Below are 22,536 nucleotides of genomic sequence, written 5' to 3'. Positions count from 1 at the left end.
CACAGCAGGCCACCTCCACGCTTGATATACCATGGGAGGATATGCCCAGACGCAGCATGAGGCCAGAAAATCATACACCAGTTAAGTTGGCATGGATTCAGGGCACAGTTTAGTTATAGGGGCTAGGGCACACATTTTTAAAATGTAGTACTCATTTATGGATGACACGGTAGCACAGTGGTCAGCATTGTTGCTTCATAGCGCCAGGGCCCCATGTTCATTTCCCAGCTTGAGCCACTGTGGATTCTGCATGTTCTCACCGTGTCTGTGTGGGTTTATTCCGGGTTCTCCGCTTGCCTCCCACAAATCCCAAAATACATGCTGTGTGGTGAATTGGACATTCAAGTGTTCTCCCTCTGTGTATCCGAGCAGGTGCTGGAGTGCGGTGACGAGGGGCTTTTAGCAGTACCATCATTGAAGTGTTATTGTAAGCCTAGTTGTGACGCCAATAGAACATATTATTAAAACACCAATTAGCACCTGTCTCGCTGCTCTGTCAAATGGCTGAGAGGGGTGGGCTAGTCTGGGCTGGCCAGAGGACGGGTGCGGGGGGGCAATGGGTGGATGTTGTGGGTGGCCTGGGTTCCCACCTTGTAACGATCTACACAACCATCACACCAGGGATCCGATTGGACCGTGTAATTGAATGGCCAGCTTGCACGTAGGGTTCAGCCAGGTGTACAGTCAAAGTGCTACCTTGGGCGGGAGCCAGGTGTTGTCACATGACGCAGAGCACCAGAGCTCATTGTAGAGTGTCATCATCCTCTATCCCATGGACCTGACATCGGTTTTCCTGCCAACCCAGTGCCTGCAGGAATGTTTAACGGAAGAGCTTGCAGGTGGGGGAAGGGGGGAGAGAGTTGCTGGGGGGTGGAAGGATGTGCTATTCGTGCCCCTAGCTAGAGTTCCCTCCTCCACAGTCTTTGGAGGCGATCAACGTATTCTGTGCCCTTTGGCCCAGGCACACACGTTGTCTGGCCTCCCGTGTCTGCGTGGACCACATGTCCTGCCTATCCTCGCCCTCCCCCGCAGTTTCCTCGTCACACAAGCACTGGTGTTCATCGTCTTCATCCAGGGTGACGGCCTCTGCTGCGCAATGTTTTGGAGGATGCAGCAGGCTGCCACCATGCGGCTGACACTCTCAGCGTCACACTGGAGAGCCCCTTGAGAGTGGTCCATGCACCTGAACTGGATCTTTACAAGGCCTAATAATTCTCCTGGTTGCTACATGGCCTTCAGATACGCGTCAGCAGCCACGGCTGCAGCGAATAACCCCTGTCGCCCATGTTGGGGCGGGGGGGGGGGGGGGGGGGGGGGGGGGGGGCATCTCGAACATGTCAGGAACCTTCCAGTGGGCCAGGATGAAGGTGCCGTGCACACTTCCCGGGTGTGACACAGTTGTGCAGGGTGCCGTTCATCCAGTGGAACGCCTTTCGGTTTGTGTCGAGAGGCCTGTCATCTACAGGTGCTCATTGAAGGATAAGCATCCTGTCCATCATCACTTGGACACACGGCATGTCAGCAATGGTGGTGAACTTCGCTGCCCGGTGGGTTTGGTCATCATTCGAATGTATATATTGAGCCAACTGGGCATATAGACCCTCCATGATGGCACAGATGCAACGAGGTCTGTGAGATCCTATACACGTGCCCACCTAGAGCCTGGAATGACCTCGGGCATAAAGCTTCTGGGTGACCATTACCTTTACGGCCACCAGGAGTAGGTTACCTCCCTCATAGATCATAGAATTTACAGTGCAGAGGGAGGCTACTCGGCCCATCGATTCGTGCCAAAAGAGCACCCTACCCGAGGTCAACACCTCCACGCTATCCCCACAACACAGTAACCCCGCCCAACACTGACGGCAACTTTGGACACTAAGGGCAATTTATCATGGCCAATCCACCTAACCTGCACATCTTTGGACTGTGGGAGGAAACCGGAGCACCCGGAGGAAACCCACGCAAACACGGGGCGGAAGTGCAGACTCCACACAGACAGTGACCCAAGGCGGAAACGAAGCTGGGACCCTGGAGCTGTGAAGCAATTATGCTATCCACAATGCTACCGCACTGCCCTCATCAACCCCCATTTCTCCCCCCTGGCCCTGTCGGTGTTCGGTGCCCCCAGAGGGGCTGCTGTGGGCGTCCCCCTTTTGTGAGCTGCGTGATGCCCCACTTGTGGGTGGTGGCCTGTTGGGTCGTGTGTGGATGGCAGAGGGTGGGGTGCGAGGATGGGAGAGGGGGTGGCGGATTTCGGGCGCCCATACGGCTGGTGTCACACTGCAGTGGTCATTGGGGTACGCAGCAAGGTGGCCGCTTTGCATGCTGCAGCAATGTTGGTCGATGCCTGGCACTCATGTCCCTTAGGGGCTCACCCTGGCCACACGGCTCATTCCCCGTACACACACACCCCCCCCCCCCCCCCCCCCCCGCGCTAGCAGTGCCCCCACCTCAGCCAGCCCAGCCAGTGCCCGGATTGGCAGCCCACAGTCACCGCTGTCTGTGTTCGACCTCCTCTCTCTCTCCCTCATCAGCCATAACTCCAGTTTCACGATTTTTAAAAGCACAAGTGAACCCCGCCATTGGGAACTCTGTCAATTGGAGGCAGAGGGTCGGGAAGGCTCGGGAGAATGCCGGGTCGGGACACTAATGTTACGCAAATGGTGTCTTCACTATGTGTGTTGCCAGAATGAATTAGCGCCACTGACGAGGTGATGGAAAATTGGGATTTCCTGTAAAACCAGCACCCACCGCGATTTCGGCATCAGAACAGAGTTCGGCATCGGCCCACGGAGAATTCCACCAAATATGTTTTATGATTTCACAAACCGGGACAGAGGCATATGCTCAGTTTGGAAACAGGAGTGTGTCAGGAAGAAATGTCTTTACATATGTAAATTTTTGATTCCTCAATGCATTCACTTTGGAGATAATGCGGCAGATTACCCATTGCATTATCTCGGATTAGAAACGAGGTTGCTGCGACCACAACGCAGAGTTTTAACCACAGCGCCACACACCAACTGCCAATATGTATTTTAGCTGCAGTCAACTCTCATTTGTCTCGACTCCAATATGCTCAACCGTTCCTCAAAAATAACTATTAATTCTAGGAATCAACCCGGTCAACCTTCTCAGAACAGCCTTCAATCTCAGTATATCCTCTGCAATAGGTAGAAGAAACCTGCGCACATTCCGAATCCACAGAACAAGTTCAGTCAACCTTCATTGCTATCCCTCTGTGAGAATAATATGCTTTCTGAAGTAAGAGGACCAAATGGGTGCCCAGTGAAATGAAAATGAAAATCGCTTATTGTCACGAGTAGGCTTCAAATGAAGTTACTGTGAAAAGCCCCTAGTCGCCACATTCCGGTGCCTGTTCGGGGAGGCTGTTACGGGAATCGAACCGTGCTGCTGGCCTGCTTGGTCTGCTTTCAAAGCCAGCAATTTAGCGTTGTGCTAAACAGCCCCTGCAGTACTCACCAAGCTCTGTTATAAATGATGCAAAACCTCACTCTTGCTGCAAAGACAAAAAAATCCCTTTGCTATTTTAATAAGTTGTTGCTCCTGCATGCCCACCTTCCGCGACCTCTTTCTTTTTGTTCTGTTCAGGTTATTCTTTCTGTTTTCCTTTCTTCTCTCTCCTTTTCCGCTCTCTCTATTCCTCTTTTTTTTTCTCTCTCACTCTTTCGTATCACCTCCAGTAGAATAACAAGCTACAACCCCCGGGGAAACGGGCAGGTAGAGAGGGAGAACGGGATGGTTTGGCGGGCCATCCAGCTGGCCCTATGGTCCAGGAACCTCCCAGCCTCCCGCTGGCAGATGTCCTCCCTGATACACTACACTCCATCCGGTCACTACTGTGCACTGCTACGAATCACACACCCCATGAACGTCTTTTTACCTTCCCCAGGAAGTCCACATCCGGGGTGTCGCTCCCGACTTGGCTCGCAGCTCCAGGACCGATCTTGCTCCATAGGCACGTCCGGCTCCACAAGGCAGACCCGTTGGTGGAGAGGGTACACTTGCTCCACGCCAACCCACAGTATGCCTACATGGAGTTCCCCGACGGCCGTCAAGATACTGTCTCCCTCCGGGACCTGGCACCGTCAGGTTCCAACCAAACACACTTCCCCGCCCAGGCGCCATGCTCCACTCCCCCGGCGCTCCCAATATTAACCCCACCAGGCCCATCCCTCCTTCCCCTGCCCATGCAAGAAGAAAAAGATTTCGGCATGCTCCCGGAGTCATATGACAGTAGGCCAGCACCAGCAACGACAGCACCAAAATCAGTGGCACCGGCACCGACATTGCCGCCTCTGTTACGTCGCTCCCAGCGGATCGTCAAAGCACCGGGTCGACTGAACCTCTAACGGGCACAGGACTGTCAAAATGGACATTTTTGTCCTCCCCCACTTCTTTTCTATGACACTGTAGATAATTCTCAACACTGTATATAGTTCCTCACCACCCCCGCCAGACTCATTTTTAACGGGGGGGTGAATATAATGAACCACTGTACACACGTATTCGGGGATGTAAGGTAGGACCTGTATTAGAGGTTCACCAGTAGCCCCTGCCAGCTGGTTCCGCCCAGTAGGAGGAGTATATATATGCGTGTCCTACATTGATCTGCGATTTCGCCAGCTGCAGCAGGAGGCCATAAAGCCACAGTTGCAATAAAGCCACAGTTGTACCCAACCTCAGTCTTTGTGTAATTGATCGTGCACCACCTGCTTCCGCAGAAAGTCCCGTGCCTGTAAATATTGGAATTCATTTTCGCCCGCCAACACAAACTTCTCCTCCAGCGCCCCCCATACTCAGGAAGCTTCCTTCTAAGAACAAGTCGACCACCTTTTCAATCCCCGCTCTTCGCCAAATTCAGAACCCCGGGGCAAACCGGTGATTATCGCAGATTGGGGACCACACCGATAACCCCTCCGCTCCCACATGTCTCCTCCATTGCTCCCAACCCTCAGGGCCGTCACCACCACTCGACTGGGGGAATACCATGCTGGCGGGAACGGCAGCGGTGCTGTTACGAACGCCCCCAAACTTGTGCTCTTACAAGAAGCCGCCTCCATGCACACCCATGCCGGCTCATCCCCCACCAGCCACCTCCTCACCATGGCTATGTTCGCCGCCCAGTAGTAGTTGCTGAAATTCGGCAGCGCAAGCCCACCATCCCCCCAACGCTGCTCGAGCATTGCCCTCTTCACCCACGGGGGCTTGCCCCACCACACAAAGCCCACGATAATCGGATTGATCCACTTAAAAAAGGATCGTGGGATGAAGATGTGGAGGCATTGGAAGATGAATAGGAACATCGGGAGGACCGTAATTTTTACCGACTGCACTCTACCAGCCAGAGACAACGGGAGCACATCCCATCTCCGGAAATTCTCCTTCATCTGCTCCGCCAACCGGGCAAAGTTCAATTCACGTAGCCTGTCCTAATCCCTCGCCAATTGGATACCCATATACCTGGAGCTGTCCCTACCACTCTGAACGGCAGTTCCCCCAGTTGCCTCTCCTGACCTCTTGCCTGAACCACAAACGACTCACTCTTCCCCATATGGATCTTATACCTCGAAAACTGGCCGAATTCCCCTAAAATTCCCATAATTTAAGAAGCATCTAGACAGGTATATGAATGGGCGGGAACAGAGGGAAGTAGACCTTGGAAAATAGGAGATAGGTTTAGATAAAGGATCTGGATCGGCGCAGGCTGGGAGGGCCGAAGGGCCTGTTCCTGTGCTGTAATTTTCTTTGTTCTTTTCTTTGTTCTTTTCCTTTGAATTCATTAATCCCCTCCATTGGGTCCGAGACATACAGCAGTAAGTCATCCGCATAGAGCGTGCAATACCTTGCAATACATATCCTTTCTGGAATAGACTATTTCTTGTGCTTAGTTCTCTATAAGCGTCTATAGCTCTCATCAATACACTCCTGAGGACACCATCAGTTGAACATATTTCTCGATATTTGTAAAGATGCTGGGACGTTAACCCATTGCCTTAAATAGATGTTACCAGTTAGGCTGACCTGTCTTTAATGTTAACATCATCACAAATACATGTGCATTTGTTTTAAGATAAGCAGTTCCCCAGACGGCGGGATGTCCGTGATATTCAGTGTTGGCTTCCATTCGCAAAATTATTTGGGGTTACTAAATTATTTGATGCAAAAGCGGTCACGCTTGTCCAGAGATAAGTCGGTGTCTCAAAGTCAGTCAGTCATTGCCTGCAGTAATTGCCAAGCTATACTGCAGGAAATTCTCCGTCTTTCACTCCTCTGTCAGGTGAAGAAAAACAAACTAGCAAATCCATATTCCTTTACTGTGTCCGAGTTGGAATCCCGAACTATCGCACAGCAAGTCAATGGGTTCAAGCTAATGGGCTCAAATCAAACGTGGGTTACACACTAATTGGCAAATAGAATATATAAGATTCGTCCTCGGAACTCTTGGAAGGCACATTTTGTGGATTGTTGCATTTTTTTAGTCGCACGACAAACACAGCGAGTGGAAATGAAGGAGAATGCAATAATTTACATTCTATACTTCAGCTGCTCTGTCTGCAAAAGTGATATGCACAGAATTTCATGAATCCATTTTAACCCTTTCCACTGTTAGTGAGGTTACTCGCACCCATCAATGCCAACTTTCTGCAAGTGAGACTGTTCATTCAGCTCCGTACTAGGACCGGTGCAAATTATGAAGTTCATTTGGCTCCCCGTTACATTGCCTACAATCTGAGTGCTCTTAAACCCATGTAAACTATACGATTCATTCAGCTCCCTCAGCTCCAGCTCAGGGGCTAGTTTAGCTCACCAGGCTAAATCGCTGGCTTTTACAGCAGACCAAGCAGGCCAGCAGCACGGTTCGGTTCCCGTACCAACCTCCCCGGACAGGCGCCGGAATGTGGCGACTAGGGGCTTTTCACAGTATCTGGCAGCAGTTCGGCTTTTTGCTGGGGCAGAATGATCGTTTTTCTGTTCAAGTCGCTTCTTTGCCGCAAACTGTCTTCTGACTGCACCATGTTAGTATTACACAGGCATTTGCATTACAGTGCTGTCCACAGAATCACAGAATAATACAGTGCAGAAGAGGCCATTCGTCCCATCGAGTCTGCACGGATACATGAAAAACACCCTGTCTATCAAATCCCATTTGCCATCACTTGGCCAATAGGCTTGATGCTAAGGCGTGGAAAGTGCTCAATCAGGTGCTTTGTAAAAGATGTGACGCAACCCGCCTCTGCCATGCTTCCAGGCACTGCATTGCAGACCGTCACCACCCTCTGGATAAAAAAACGTTTTTTCTCAGATCCTCAGGTCCCCTAAACCTCATGCCCCTGACCTTGAACTTGTGCTCCCTCATAGCTGACCATTCAACTAAGGGGAACAGCTGTTTCCTGTCCACCATGTCCAAGCTCCTCATAATTTAGTACACCTCATTTAGGTCGCCCCTCAGTCTTCTCTGCTCAAGCGCAAACATTCCCAGCGCATCCAATCTTTCCTCATAACTTAAAAAGTCCATCCCAGGTAACATCCCGGTGAATCGTCTCTGCACGCACCCTAGTGCAATCATATCCTTCCTATAATACATTGACCAGAACTGCACACAGTACTCCCACTGTGGCCTCACCAAACTTCTAAACACTCCAACATGACATCACTGTTAACCACCCAGCCAGTCTTCGTGTCAATCACAAATGTACTGATCTGATTCCCCACACAGTCATCTATGTCGTTTATGTAAATGACAAACAATAGGGGACCCAACACAGATCCTTGTGGCACACCACTAGACACGGGCTTCCAGTCACTAAAGCAGCCATCTGCCATCACCCTCTGTCTCCTGCAGCTAAGCCAATTTTAAATCTACTTTATCAAGGTACCCAGTATTCCATGTGCATTTGCGTTCTTTATAAATCTCCCATCTGATGAGTTACCCATGCAATTGTGAGCTTCTATCTATCTGTGCCCTGATCATAAAATTCTGAACCTTGTGCAAGTTAATTTCCTGACAGCATGGCAATGGAATTTTACAGGCATGTGTCCGTACATCGGAGAGCCGGGATCGTACATATCTGCGCCATCACATACATCATGGTCTGATAATTTAATTTACAGGCAGAGACTATATATGTTAATGGTTATAGGGACCTTTATTTAATACTTTAAATGAATATAGTTGTTTGATAGTTAATTTAAAGATAAGTGGTTAATACGCATAGTAACTCGATTAGTGAACTGGATAACTAATCACTAGCATTGAAGAGGGATGAAGTGTCAAACGTAGCAAAGGCTAGAGAGGGATAGCGAGAGACAGAACACGCCTTGTAGAGGGATATTGGAGCACTGCAACAACACACTGTGTTTTATTTTGGAACTAACGTTTGGATTTTTTTCAGCATCTGGACTGATAGAAACGTGAATAGTTATATACAAACATAAAAATGTCTGGATGTATCTGGGAGACAACAACCTGTCGAAGGAACTAGAAGGGGAAAGGAAGTTTCATGACGGGATTATAGGTGTAACATCAGATCAATCCGAGAATTAATTAATGAGGAAGATTTGACAATGCTGGTTTTTAAAGCATCTAAACAGAAGCGAAGCTGGAAACGTGCCAAATGTCAATCGTGTATGGTCCCTGAAATGGAATTGAGTGGTTATAGTCTATTGAAAATAATCACAGGACTGCAGGGACACGTTTAATGAACGAAAAAAAAAGAATAATATTGAGGGGACGGTAGGCAGAAATTTGTAAACCGAGCACAAGACAAGTATTGAGGAGCCTGGGACCGGCTTATCTTGGAGGGAGAAAAAGGTGAATGAATGTACTCAATGTTTGTAACAAGCAGTTCACTGACCCACTCGCTGTTAGTATTTGAGTGCGAGAGGGGAAGACATGGGAGATTAGTTCAAGAGGACGCTTGGTAGTTGAAAGAAGTTACGGTAGTGAGCACTGGACGATGAAACCTTGAAGTATTAGGCGCTCATGGGAAAGTCAGGCCCACAGCATGTAATCCAGCACGACCCAGTCACGCAGCAGATAAAATGAAGAAATTGTCCATTAAATCTGGGAGCAGTAAACTTTCGATCCTGCCATAATAGTCTATGGAGGGGGGGGTAAGAGAGGATGGAATTGTCACAATATGTGGATATTGTAAGGAGTATAAGCGATTAATGTAATGTTACTACTCAAGTCACCAGATGGTCCTATAGAACAACCATATAAATATCACATGCACCCTTGACATTTGGGAGAGAGTGGAAGGAAGCCAGACAAAGTAGATCTGAAATAGTTAAGCTGATAGCATGTTATAGTGTTGGAGAAGTGTAGTGTATCCTTTCCTTATCTAATTCCTTTCTTTCCTTATCCTTATTTAATTCCTTAGTAAATGTTCGAATCTAATTAAGTGTAGCGTAAAAAAAATAGCTTTGTTTGTTGAACACTGCTTGCTGTTCTTTATCAATATTACAACATTCACCATCGTGGATAACAACAAATAACACAACAGCTATCAACGATTTTTTAAAAAATATGTAACACTTTTTTGACAGGTTAGTGAGAATATAATTTGTGCAATTTTAAAGCAACGTATTCTGTAGTTTTATTCTTATTTACGTGGTCATCAAAACTATAATTGTATAGTTTTTCAAAACATCCTCAATGTGCAAAACATGATATTTAATGCCATTGACTCTTTATGGGGATTTACTTTAATGTATTTCAGTGATGTGTTGGGGCTCGAAATCCTCTAAACCAGCCCAAAAATTAATGTAAAAACTAATATGCACTTTATTGCTTTCTATTTGTTTAACTTTCAATTTATTCACATTAAAATTCACCATTAAAATGTTGACAGCTGTACATATGTACCCACAAAAAAACTGAATAAAATCAATCTTCTCTTTAGCCTTGAACTGCTTCTTGGATATACAAAGTAGAAACAATGAAACTATAAAGTCTGCTCCAGTCGATGCTAATCACTCATTGTTAACATAATTTCCCATTCAGGGTAAATATATATTTCACCCCATTCTTCAGTTCCTCTCTGAATTTCCTTTGTGTCAGTCCATAGATACAAGTGTTTGTGCAGCAACTGAGAAGCTGCAACATGAACCCAACTTGCTGTACTATGTATATCGGGTTACTGTAGTATTTGTCGGCGTAATTAAAGTTCAGCACTGGCCAGTTTACCGAATGCACAACATACGTCAGCCACAATAGAATGAAATTGCCCGAAATACTGAAAAGCAAAACCATTGATTTCCTCCGATTCTTCATCTCAGGATCATTTTGTTTCTCATTGTTGTTCCGGAGGCCTCTGCGGATTTGATTTGCTGCTACAATGTGCTTCACGGTCAAAGCATTGAACAGTAGAATCAATAGTATTGGTAATAACGGGGTTATGATACTGTCGACCCATTCGTATACCTTCCAGAATGGGGAGGTGAGAAAATCAGCGGAGGGAATGCAATGCCTTGGTACATTGTCAATTACATAAACAGGTTCAGCTGAAGTGGCAAAGGGAATGCTCCTCACACAGCTCACCACAAGCACTGTGCCGATAACCACGGCCGCTGTTTTCTCGGTGCAATATTTTAATTGTAGCTTCTGACAGCAAATTGCAACAAACCGATCAAGAGTGAAGGCGACAGTAAACCAGACAGAACAATCTACAGCTACAATATAGGTGACAAAGTTTACAGTGCACACAGAAGTCAGAGACAGGAAATCAATCGACAAGTACATGTTATTGATCCGGTATAATATCACATGGATGATGACTACCATTAGGTCCGCAGCTGCCATGGCCACAAGATACCGAGTTATACATTTGGATAGACCACAATTTCCCCGGGAAAGGACAACGATTGCCACTATGTTAACTGTAAGAGAGAGTAATAACAAAATGTACTTTGAGATTTTTCAGAAGCGGCAGTGCATTTCAGCGCCAATTACTCAGAAATAAACTGCTCACGACCACACATTTTGGTTTCACAAAGGCCAGTCGTCACATGAACTCAGTCAAGACTGACAAGCACGGTAGCATAGTAGTTACCACAATTGCTTCACAGCTCCAGTGTCCCAGGTTCGAGTCCCCGCTTGGGTCACTGTCCATGCAGAGTCTACACATTCTCCCCGTATGTGCGTGGGTTTCCTCTGGGTGCTCCGATTTCCTCCCACAGCCCAAAGATGTGCAGGTTAGGTGGCTTGGCCATGCTAAATTGCCCATAGTGTCCTAAAAAATAAGGTTAATGGGGGTTGTTGGGTTACTGGTATAGGTATACGTGGGCTTGAGTAGGGTGATCATTGCTCGGCACAACATCGAGGGCTGAAGGGCCTGTTCTGTGCTGTACTGTTCTAATTCTAATTCTAAATTACCCTTAGTGTCCAAAATTGCCCTTAGCGTTGGTGGGGTTACTAGGTTATGGGGATAGGGTGGAGGTGTGGGCTTGGGCAGGGTGCTCTTTCCAAGAGCCGATGCAGACGCGATGGGCCGAATGGCCTCCTTCTGCATTGTAAATTCTATGATTCTATGAAGACTGTTCAAACGTGGGCAACGAATTCAATTTCCAAGGGATAGCAAAACATCGTGGCAGCTTTGACCCAGTGTGGGATCAATAATTTATGTAAAAATTGCAGTCAGTGTGTACTATGAAAACTACTTCACTGTTTGGAGTTACACATGACACAGAGAAAATGGTTTTATTTGGTGGAATGCAATGAATTGAATGCTGGGACATTGCTGCAGGCGTTTCTAGGGGTGGTGCCATAGGCCAAACCATATTGGACTGTACATTCATATCTTTCGCTGAAACCTAACTCCAGAAGTGACGTTGGCCATATAATGAATGCACAGTGTTCAGTGCCATTTGTAAATCCTAAGATATGGAAGAAACCCATGCCTGCAGCAATATTTAGCCAACGTTCAGAATCGAGTTGGTAATTCAGGAATTGTGGCGCTCGGGAAGTGTCATGAAGTGACCATTATCAACAAGGGAGAATTTAACTCTTAGTCCTTTGATATTTAATGACTGAAACTTCCACATTCAACATCTTATGTATTGCAATTTATTGAAAACTTAACTGGTGCAGCCTTACAAATTTCGTGCCTACAAAACCAAGTTGGAGTCCAGAAATTCTGAGGCCAGTAATACACCTCCTTCTCCCCAAGTCTCTCCTATGTCTAGAATGCAGACTTCGGGATGTGATGGAATACTCTTCACTTTATCGGATTAGGGAAACTCCAAAAATATTCAAGAAGTTCCACACATTCCAGGATAAAGCAGCTCACTTGATTGGCACCTCAACAATCACTTGAAGCATTCATTCACTTCCTAATATATTTCCTCTCTCATGTCACTATTATATTTTGGTTTTTTTTAGTATAATAAATAAAATGGGTAGCTTGTGATGAGAATTCAACATCGATAATTAAATCAATTAAAAATCACATTAAGAAAACAGTAGCGTCACTTTACATTTAACTAACACACCAAACGACAAATTAATAACATCAATTTTCAGATATCGATACTTAACATTTACAGTATTGTTTTACTCTCACCAGGGACAGCAACGGCGGCAAGAACCGGGTAGTAAATGAGGTCTATCTGGTAAATTACAGGGTATCCCATTTCTTGAGAGAAGCACCAATGTCTGTTCTGCCAGGCACAGGACTGTTGTCTTTCGAATCCACAGCGTTTTCAGAGGAGCCCTTATTAATAGCACGGAGCACCCTCCCCATTAAAGTCACAGGAAAATGTACGAAGGGATATTAGTTACATTTCACTGAACAAACTGGATCAATGAACAACTTTACACCAGGGATCCGGGTGTGAATAACATACCAATTAAAGGAAATGCAAAACAAAATAATTTCCACATTAATTCAATTTTGTGCAATTTTGTTTTCGCAATGGTGCAGGGTCCTGGGCTGCTTGAGCAGTTTACTTTACAAAGGGCTTGCTGTTAATTTGGATTGACGCTCTGATTTCAAGTAAACCTTGTGTTCGCAATGAGCATCAGCATATATTCAATCATAGTCTGTACTTGTTAACGTGTAATGCAAAGCAGGTTAAATGTGGAATAGCCTGAAAATAAAACATGAATTACTGGAGTGTACCACATTAGTCTACTGGAGCTTCTGCAAGTGTGAATGTAGAAAGATATTGGTGTTACAAAATTGACATAAATATAAGCAAATAGGAATTCTGAAGATCTCTCTGGGTGTTTTGCTTCTGCACCTTAGTTTAGCCCACGTTTGATTTGGCCGAATCCGCTTGCCATCACGAAAGTTGCCATTCAGCAGGAGATGTTTTGCATTCTGGACCACATGGAGAGAGGAAAGATCTAATTGGTGGCTGATTTTCTTGGCATAGTGAATGATCCGAGGATGGAGATTGTTGCTAAGGCGAGTTCAAGGCAGCTGAATAGTTGTTGCAGCAAAAACTTTAATTATCTGTTAGGTTTCTGACAATTTCTTAGGCAGTGTGGTTGTACTGCCCCAAAGTATATGTAACCATCAAATAGCCATGCTGACTGAAAATTGCGCTCTGTACTGTGCACAGACAGAATGGCTGGTAGATATTTGCCACTGAGGCAATTGATGGATAATTGAAATTAACATTCACGCGTGGGGCTGGATTCACCGTTTATGAACAAGTATGGAGGATCTGCGACGTCTTATGTCAGAAAAATCGGCGTCACCCCCTCATCCATCCTACGACCAGTGAGGTGCCAGCAGCAGTACCGCGTAAACCCCACGCTCCCATGATTTAAACGGCTGGAGAATAGTGGGGTACACGCCGCGCATGTGCACGGCGACGACCTGTAGCGGTCGTGCCGTAAAACATAGCGCAGGCCGTGTGTGGACCCAAGCTGCCAGAAAATGCCGCCCTGGCCACTCCCCACCAGTCCCGCAAGCCGTCACAGAGCCAGCAGCAGGGCTCCTGTCCAACTGAGGCGGCGTTGGACACGGTCGGCAGCCGCCGCACGGGGTTCCCCACCGGAAAGACCACACGTCAACCGTGCGGTCTGGAACTTGGCCCATTGGGGGAAGAGCATCGGGGGAGGACCTTCAGGTCACATGCTAAGGCCGTTTTAATGGGGTTTGGTGTGCGATGCGATTATGCAATTTCAGAGGGGGCAGGGCTTACAAAACCTGCATCAAACAGGAGTCCGCCTGCCCCCGATTTACGTGTGAAAAGGGATTCTCCGCCCGATCGCCACTTATTAAATAGGCATCAGGGAACAGTGAATCCCGCCATAGGATAGCACGGTGGCGGGTTCCTACCTTGGGCTGGATCCTCCACTGCGACGGCAGAAACGTGTGGAGATTGGGTGTCCGTTAAAAATCGACGATTGCTCTGGCACCGATTCGGGCGCAATGCTCCAGTCCCTCCCTGGCAACGATTAAGTGGGTTGCACCGTGCACTGGTGGGTCCATGCAATTGCGGTATTTGCATTCATTTAAATGTGATTGGTGGGCTGGACACTTCATGATCCACTCTTCCGCTGTTGCGCAGGTGCAAATTGCTTTTTACACAACAGGAGTGGGCACCATGGCTACGAAAGGAAGCAGGGGGCTAAAATAACATGGGGTTGCTGGGGGAGGGGAGAGCGGCTGTTGACTGCGCCAGATAAGTAGCAGAGTGTTTTGATGCTGTGTCTATGGACTTGAAATGAAATGAAATGAAAATTGCTTATTGTCACGAGTAGGCTTCAAATGAAGTTACTGTGAAAAGTCCCTCATTGCCAAATTCTGGCGCCTGCTCGGGGAGGCTGTTACGGGAATCGAACCGTGCTGCTCGCCTGTTTGGTCTGCTTTCAAAACCAGCGATTTAGCCCTTTGCTAAACAGCCCCTTAGGTTACAGCCCTCAGGATAAGGGTGGCCTGGCTCAGACCGCCATTGCTGCAGTTTGTCTTACAGGCACCTGGTTGTTTACTCTGCTGAGTTGAGTGCTGCCTGAACCTTCGAATGCTCAAAATGCCTCTGCTCATCTGGGATCAGACCCAGCCTGCCCTTGGACATCCTCAATTTTTATCTGTTCAATCAATGAGGTGGGCTTAGCTAAGCTTAATCAAAGCCCCAGCAGGTGTTGGCACTCCTCAGAATCAGTGCCCCCTGCAGAGAAATCAGGGAATAATCAGAGCTCACCCCGACCAGAGGACCAGTGCATTTTGACAGTGGTACCCTCCCCGGGACTCAGTGCACGCAGTTCAGTCCTGGCGGCGACACTTCGACATCCAAAGAGACAATCGTAACCTAAATCTCGATGACAACTTGGATTTCAATCTACAGAACCATTACAATCAAGCAGCCATGGGCTGGTTTTTCTGGGACAAATTCTCTGCTATTGGGATGCTGCATTTTGCCAGCAGCCCGTGAGTTTGCCGACGGCATAGGGTTCCCCCAAATGGGACACCCCATTGACCAGCCAGCGAAACGTAGAGTGCCAACGACTTGCTGAACCAGAAATCTGGCGTAGCAGGATGGAGAATCCCGCCCACTATTTCTGAGACTGAGGGCTAGATTCCCCCAATCTAGGCCTATGTCCCCATGCTGGTGTTAGAACTGTGGCGTTTTAGGAAAGAAAAACTGGTGTAAAATGGCCCGTGATTCCCCATTTCACTGGTGGCTAGCAGGAAAGCAGCATTGAGCACCGAGCGCCAGCTGCCGATAGGCCCCACAGAATTTCCGGGTCTATGGCTCGGCATCCGCATGGCGGAAGCCTACAGCAGCTATGCCGTGCAAAATGGCAGCGGCCACTCGCGGATGCAGCCACAATAGAGTCCCCCCCCCCTTCGGCTGGCTAACATGTCCAGGACCACACACCCCACAGTGCCCCCATTCCTGATCAAATCCCGCCCTGCCCACGGATCGGCCCTCCAGACTGTGGTCATTGGACTGTGTCCACAGCTGCCACGCCGAGTTCCCGACGGATGAGACCACACATGTCCCATGCCGTCCGGAACTCAGCCAGTCGGGGGAAGGGCCTCAGACAATGTCCTGAGGCGTCGATAGGTGGCGCGAGAGTATGCCGCTTTGGAGGGGGCAGCCCATCACCAAAGCGGCACTGTCCCGATGTGGTCCGAACTTTGATTCTCCAGCCAATTGGCAAACCCGATTTTCGGGTTGGCGATCAGAGAATCCAGCCCTAAATGTTGATATTGGGCCAGAATTCGTGGACTTTCACGGTAGCTATACTGGCGCCGAACCTGGATCAATTCAGTGACTGTGGAAGGCCAGCAATGATGACACGTGGGACACAATCAATGCCAGTGCAAAATGGTGGGGGATTCGCTAGGTCCGTGATTGATACTCGCGAGGCTGACAAGCTACAGCCGCATGTACACATTACACTTCCCGCACTCACTCAGCCTAGCCAACAAGATGGTGCTGGTTGTGCAGGAGTAGGCCCATACAGCTGCTGGGTCTGCTGGGGCCAGAGGGCACCTAGGGGGGGTTGCCTGGGGGAACACCTATATGGCCCCAAGCTCACAGTGGGCTGTTAGCCGTGTGCGCAGCTGCATGGTTCACTTGCCAGCTGCGGCAATGGTGTTTGTGCCGGTCCACCCCGACCCCACTCGGGGAATTTGTAAAGGGACGGAACATTGGAAAATAAGTAATAATATAATTCCTGGAAGTTGTCGAGTGTTTTTTTTGCTCCCTTCCGCTTACCAATATCTCCAATTGAGTGTAATTGTTTTACCAAAGCCTCTTAGCAGGGGTAAAACTAACGAAGCATCGTGTGCCAAAGCTGGTGACAGAAAGCTGAAAATATCCAGAATGGATAAAATGTTGCTTTGAACAATGAAACGAAGAAACGTGACGGGTGATGTTTCTCCTAATCGAGTGAATGGCTTATAATTGTGAGAGTCAGGTTCAAACTCCGAGATTTCAATGAGTTGTGCGTTTTGATTATTTTTAAAAGTTATAAATATATCCCCTTACATTTTATTTAGCACTGAAGATTCAGCCACCCAAAGCTTCGCTTCCCAGAACATTGCGGTCAGCACGGGAAGGAACGCAAATGGAAACGCACACGCAATTTCATAAGCTCCGAACTCCAGTACTTATAGATGAGTCAGTATTGAAAGATACAATCCAACCGCTGTCATGGTCTGGATCCAACTTCTGTAAAATGAGACTCGATCTTCTCCGTTCTTCATCAGACACTCCCACCCGGGTACCGGAAATCTTCAACCGACACAAGCACAAACTGAACCTCAGTGAATCTTTGGATGGCTTTAGGATGACTGTTATTCTGGAAGGAAATTGACTATTTCTAAGGAGAGGGACAGTTACAATGTCAGCTTCTATGGAGGACGAAGGGAATTTGGGCTATTTGCAGTGTAGATTGAGCGGAGTCTAGAAAGGGGTCCATCCCACATTGAATATTTCTGTAGCTTTCGCTCACTAACTTGTTACCCGATTCTTTCCACTTCTTTCGTAAATCTGTGGGTTACATTCGTCTTGAATGTTCAAACAAAACGAGGGACTGTGAATTGACATCATTGCTGTTCAATGGATGATCATCTTCGGCATAAAATAAACTTGCTTTGATTTCCTCTAAGCCCGTTTTGCTCCGTTGCCCATGCTAAATTCATTCACCAGATCTGCTGATCTATCAGTCCAGACGCTAACATTGTTGGCGTTGAACCTGTGTTGACAAAACTGTAACGGCCTTGAAAATTTCCGCGGGGTTTTGTTATTAATCTTTCAGTAGAAATGGGTCACATTTATTGGCTCTCAATAATCACGGACTTCTCAACCAATCCCATTAAAATAGAGAAGCCACAGGGTCAACAGAAATACCGAGTGACGATCATAACTGATGGAAACTACTTACCAGGAACACCAATCATTTTGAGCACCGGGTAGTAATTTCAAACAGAGCAAGGGTTATAATCACAATAGTATTTTTTTCCAAGGAACAACTTCACAGCCGACGGTTCACTGGCACTGAGACTTACATCAAAACTGCACACATGAGCTAGGTATCAAATTAAATACGTTTAAATATGTAACGCTCGTATCGTCACAAAAATAAAAAACTTCAATTGGTAGGAGGGAAGTTGTGGCTACACTAAAGTGGACGTGATAGTAAGGAAATGCATATTCAATTAAAATTATTGCTGAAAAAGGAGTTGGATTCTCAGTTTCTGAGACTAACGGCGGAATTTCACGTAGCCGGAAGCAAACATCGGATCAGCGATCAGGTGGAGAATGGCTTCCAAATCCGGATTCGGGGCAGGCGCTGGTTTGAGGCTGGTTCATGATGCTCTACCCTCTCCAAATCGCCATCATTTGGACACGGGCCCCGTGCAGTCGCAGTGTTGGCGTATCATCAGCCGGCCAACACGCCTCTGGCACGATTTTTGAAAGCACAAGTGAACTACGCCATAGGGAACTCGGCACGTACAGACCCCAAGAAAAGTGGGTCCTGTGCGATAATGATATGCAAGTGGTGCCTAATATATGTGCGTTCCAGAACACACTGATGCCACAGTTACAGTGCCGCACGGGGACTGGTGTTTTAGATCACTGCGTGTAGTGCTGTCCACACACAGACTAGTGCTTTAGGCCACTCAGTTACAACACCAGACAGACTCGTGATTGATATCAATCAGTTACAACACCACACAGAGTTTAGAGCTATAGATCACTCGGCTACAACAGAGCCTAATACTTCGGAACACTCAGTTACACCACACAGAGATGCGTGTTTTAGGTCACTCAGTCCAACACCACACAGAGTCAAGTACGTTAGATCACTCAGTTACAGCACCACATAGTGACTAGTGTTTTAGGTCTCTCCGGTACAACACAACACTGTGTGTATTGCTATAGATCACACAGTTTCGACATCACAGAGACTAGTTACTTAGATCACTCAGTTACAACACCAAATACAGATCACTAGGGTGCAACACCGCACAGAGATAAGTGCTTTAGGTCACAGTTTTAACAACACATAGAGACCTGTGTTTTAGATCAATCAGGTACGACACCACACAGAAACTAATGCTTTACATTAATCAGTTGTGTGGTCCCTCCTTTACAACACGACAAAGAGTCTAATGCTCGAGATCACTCAGTAAAAACACCACAGAGACTAGTATTTCAGATCACTCAGTTATAACACATAGATACTAGTGCTTCAGGTCACTCAGTTACAATAACACACATAGATCATTTAGATCATTCAGGTACAACACCACACAGAAACTGGTGTTTTAGCTCAATCAGTTACAACACCTAAAGCTAGTAGTACTTTAGATCACAGAGTCTATTCCTTTAGAGCACTCAGTAAAACCACACAGAGATTAGTGCCTTATAACACTCAGTTCTATCACACAGAGACTAGTGTTTTAGATCACTCAGGTACGCCACCACACAGAAACGAATGGTTTATATCTATCAGTTGAGACACCACACAGTGCATAGTACTTCAGATCCTTCATTTACAACACCACACAGTGACTACTGTTTTAGATCATTCCGTTACAACACCAGAGTGTGTGATAGATCACTCAGTGGCAACACCACAGAGGCTAGTGTTTTAGATCATTCAGGTACGGCACCACACAGAAATTAGTGTTTTAGCTTACTCAGGTGCAAAGCCACACAGAAAGTAATGGTTTACATCAATCAGTTACAACACCACACAGTTTGTAGTACATAAGATCCCTCATTTACAACAACACAAAGAGTCCAGTCCTTTCGATGGCTCAGAAAAAACACCACACAGAGAATAATGTTTCAGATCACTCAGTTACAACAGCACAACGTGCTACTGTTTCAGGTCACGCATGTACAAAGGCAAGTGTTTTAGATCACTCGCTTAAAACAACACATAGGTACGAGTGTTTCAGGTGGAGATGCCGGCGTTGGACTGGGGTGAGCACAGTAAGAAGTCTTACAACACCAGGTTAAAGTCCAACATGTTTGTTTCAAACATTAGCTTTCAGAGGAAGGAGTAGTGCTCCGAAAGCTAGTGTTTGAAACAAACCTGTTGGACTTTACCCTGGTGTTGTAAGATTCCTCACTGTGTATCAGGTCACTCAGTTACAACAACGTACAGAGACTTGCGTTTGAGGTCACTTAGTTATAACATTATACAGTTGTAATGGACTGACCTAAAACACTAGACTGGACGATGTGTGGTGTTCGATCAGCATGAACTGAAGCACTAGACTATGTGCGATAGTCACGCAGTGTCTTGTGCTTTAGGCCACTTAGTTGCAACAACACACAGAGACTTGTGTTTAAGGTCACTCAGTTACAACGTCACACACAGTGTATTGCTGGCGGCCACTCATTTTCAACAACAGACAGGGACTTGTATTTTAGATCACTCAGTTACAACTCCACATAGCGTCTAGCGCGTTAGATCACTCAGTAAAACACCACACAGACTGGTGTTTTAGATCACCCAGTTACAACACATAGCGTCTAGCGCGTTAGATCACTCAGTAAAACACCACACAGAGACTAGTGTTTTAAATCGCTCAGTTACAGCTTCACACAGTGACTAATGATGTGCGTCACAGTTACAACACCAGCCAAAGACTACAGCTTCAGATGACTCAGTTGCAACACCATCCAGAGAAAAATGCTTCAGATGAATCTGTTACAGCACCCCACAGGACCTTGTGATTTTGATCACTTGGATAGAAAACGGACAGGACCGAATACTTTATATCACCCAATTACAACACCACACAGAGACTGTTGTTTCAGATCACTCAGTTGCTAAACACCGCACAAAGTCTAGTGCTTCAGTTCATGCTGTTCCAACACCACACATAGTCTAGTCTAGTGTTTTCGGTCACTCCATTACAACAGAACCCAGACTGCTGTTTTAAGTCATTAAGTTACAACAACATCCACAGGCTAGAGTTTTAGGTACTCAGTTACAAAAACATGTATAGACTAGCGTTTTTGACGACTCTGTCACAACATCACAGAGAGTAGTGCTTTAGATCACTCAGTTACAACACCATGCAGGGGCTAGTGCTTTAGGACACGCGGTTACGACACCACCCACAGACCAGTGTTTGAGATCACCCAGTTGCAATACTGCATGGAGACTAATACTTGAGATCATTCAGTTACATAAGAACATTGAGTCTATTGCTTCAGATTTCGCAGCCACACTACACAGAATCTAATGCTTTTGATAATTCAGTTTCAACATCAAGGGGCCTCATGGTAGCATGGTGGTTAGCATCAATGCTTCACAGCTCCAGGGTCCCAGGTTCGATTCCCGGCTGGGTCACTGTCTGTGTGGAGTCTGCACGTCCTCCCTGTGTGTGCGTGGGTTTCCTCCGGGTGCTCCGGTTTCCTCCCACAGTCCAAAGATGTGCGGGTTAGGTGGATTGGCCATGCTAAATTGCCCGTAGTGTAAGGTTAATGGGGGGATTGTTGGGATACGGGTTACGTGGGTTTAAGTGGGGTGATCATTGCTCGGCACAACATCGAGGGCCGAAGGGCCTGTTCTGTGCTGTACTGTTCTATCTATCTATCATCACCCAGAGTCGAGTGCTTAATTCGTTATAACACCACACAGAGACTATCGTTTTAGGTAACTGTGTTACAACTCTACACAGTGACCAGTGTTTTAGATTGCACAGTGACAACACGACACAGAGTTTACTGTTTTATATTTCTCCGTTTCAACACCGCACAGAAACTAATGCTTGGCATCACTCAGTTACAAAAGCACACAACACCCAGTGCATTAGACCATTCATTACAACACCACACAGACCCTAGTCATTTCTATCACTCAGCTACCAATGCACACTGAATCTGGTGATTTAAATCGCTCAGTTACAACGCCACAGAAAGTGTAGTGTTTAGATCACCCAGGAACAACTCCCCACATAGTCTAGTGTTTTAGATCACTTCTTTACAACACCACACCGAGTCAAGTCCTTTATATCACTGAGTTACAAAATCCCAAAGTCTACTGTTTTAGATCACTCAGTTACAATCCAGCTGTTGGTCTGTGATGTAGTAGGTAACAACTAAACAACATAATGGGCTGCAAAGCCAAGCCGAGCAGTATCTCTGGCAGCAACGCTCCCCTCCCCGATGAACTCAATGCATTCTATGCTCGGTTCGAGCAGGTAACCAAATCTCCACTGTCGAGTGCCCCAGCAGCCCATCATTCACCCATACCCACCATCAGAGCTTCAGAAGTCAGATCGGCCATCCTGAAAGTGAAACCTCGAAAGGCGACGGGCCCAGACGGGATCCCTGATCGTGCACTCAGAGCCTGCGTGGACCAGCTGGTAGAGGTATTCACAGACACCTTTAACCTGTCCCTACTCCACTCTGAGGCCCCCACCTGTTTCAAGGAGACCACAATCATACCGGTACCAAAGAAGAACCAGACAAAGTGCCTCAATGACTACCATCCGGTGGCCCTGATTTCAGTCATAATGAAGTGCTTCGAGAGGTTGATCATGAAACGCTTCACCTCCATACTCCCAGAACTCC

Source organism: Scyliorhinus canicula, chromosome 13, assembly GCF_902713615.1.
Source record: "Scyliorhinus canicula chromosome 13, sScyCan1.1, whole genome shotgun sequence".
NCBI lineage: Eukaryota > Metazoa > Chordata > Chondrichthyes > Carcharhiniformes > Scyliorhinidae > Scyliorhinus > Scyliorhinus canicula.
The sequence above is the reverse complement of the archived record's forward strand: the minus strand, read 5'-3'. Positions refer to the sequence as shown.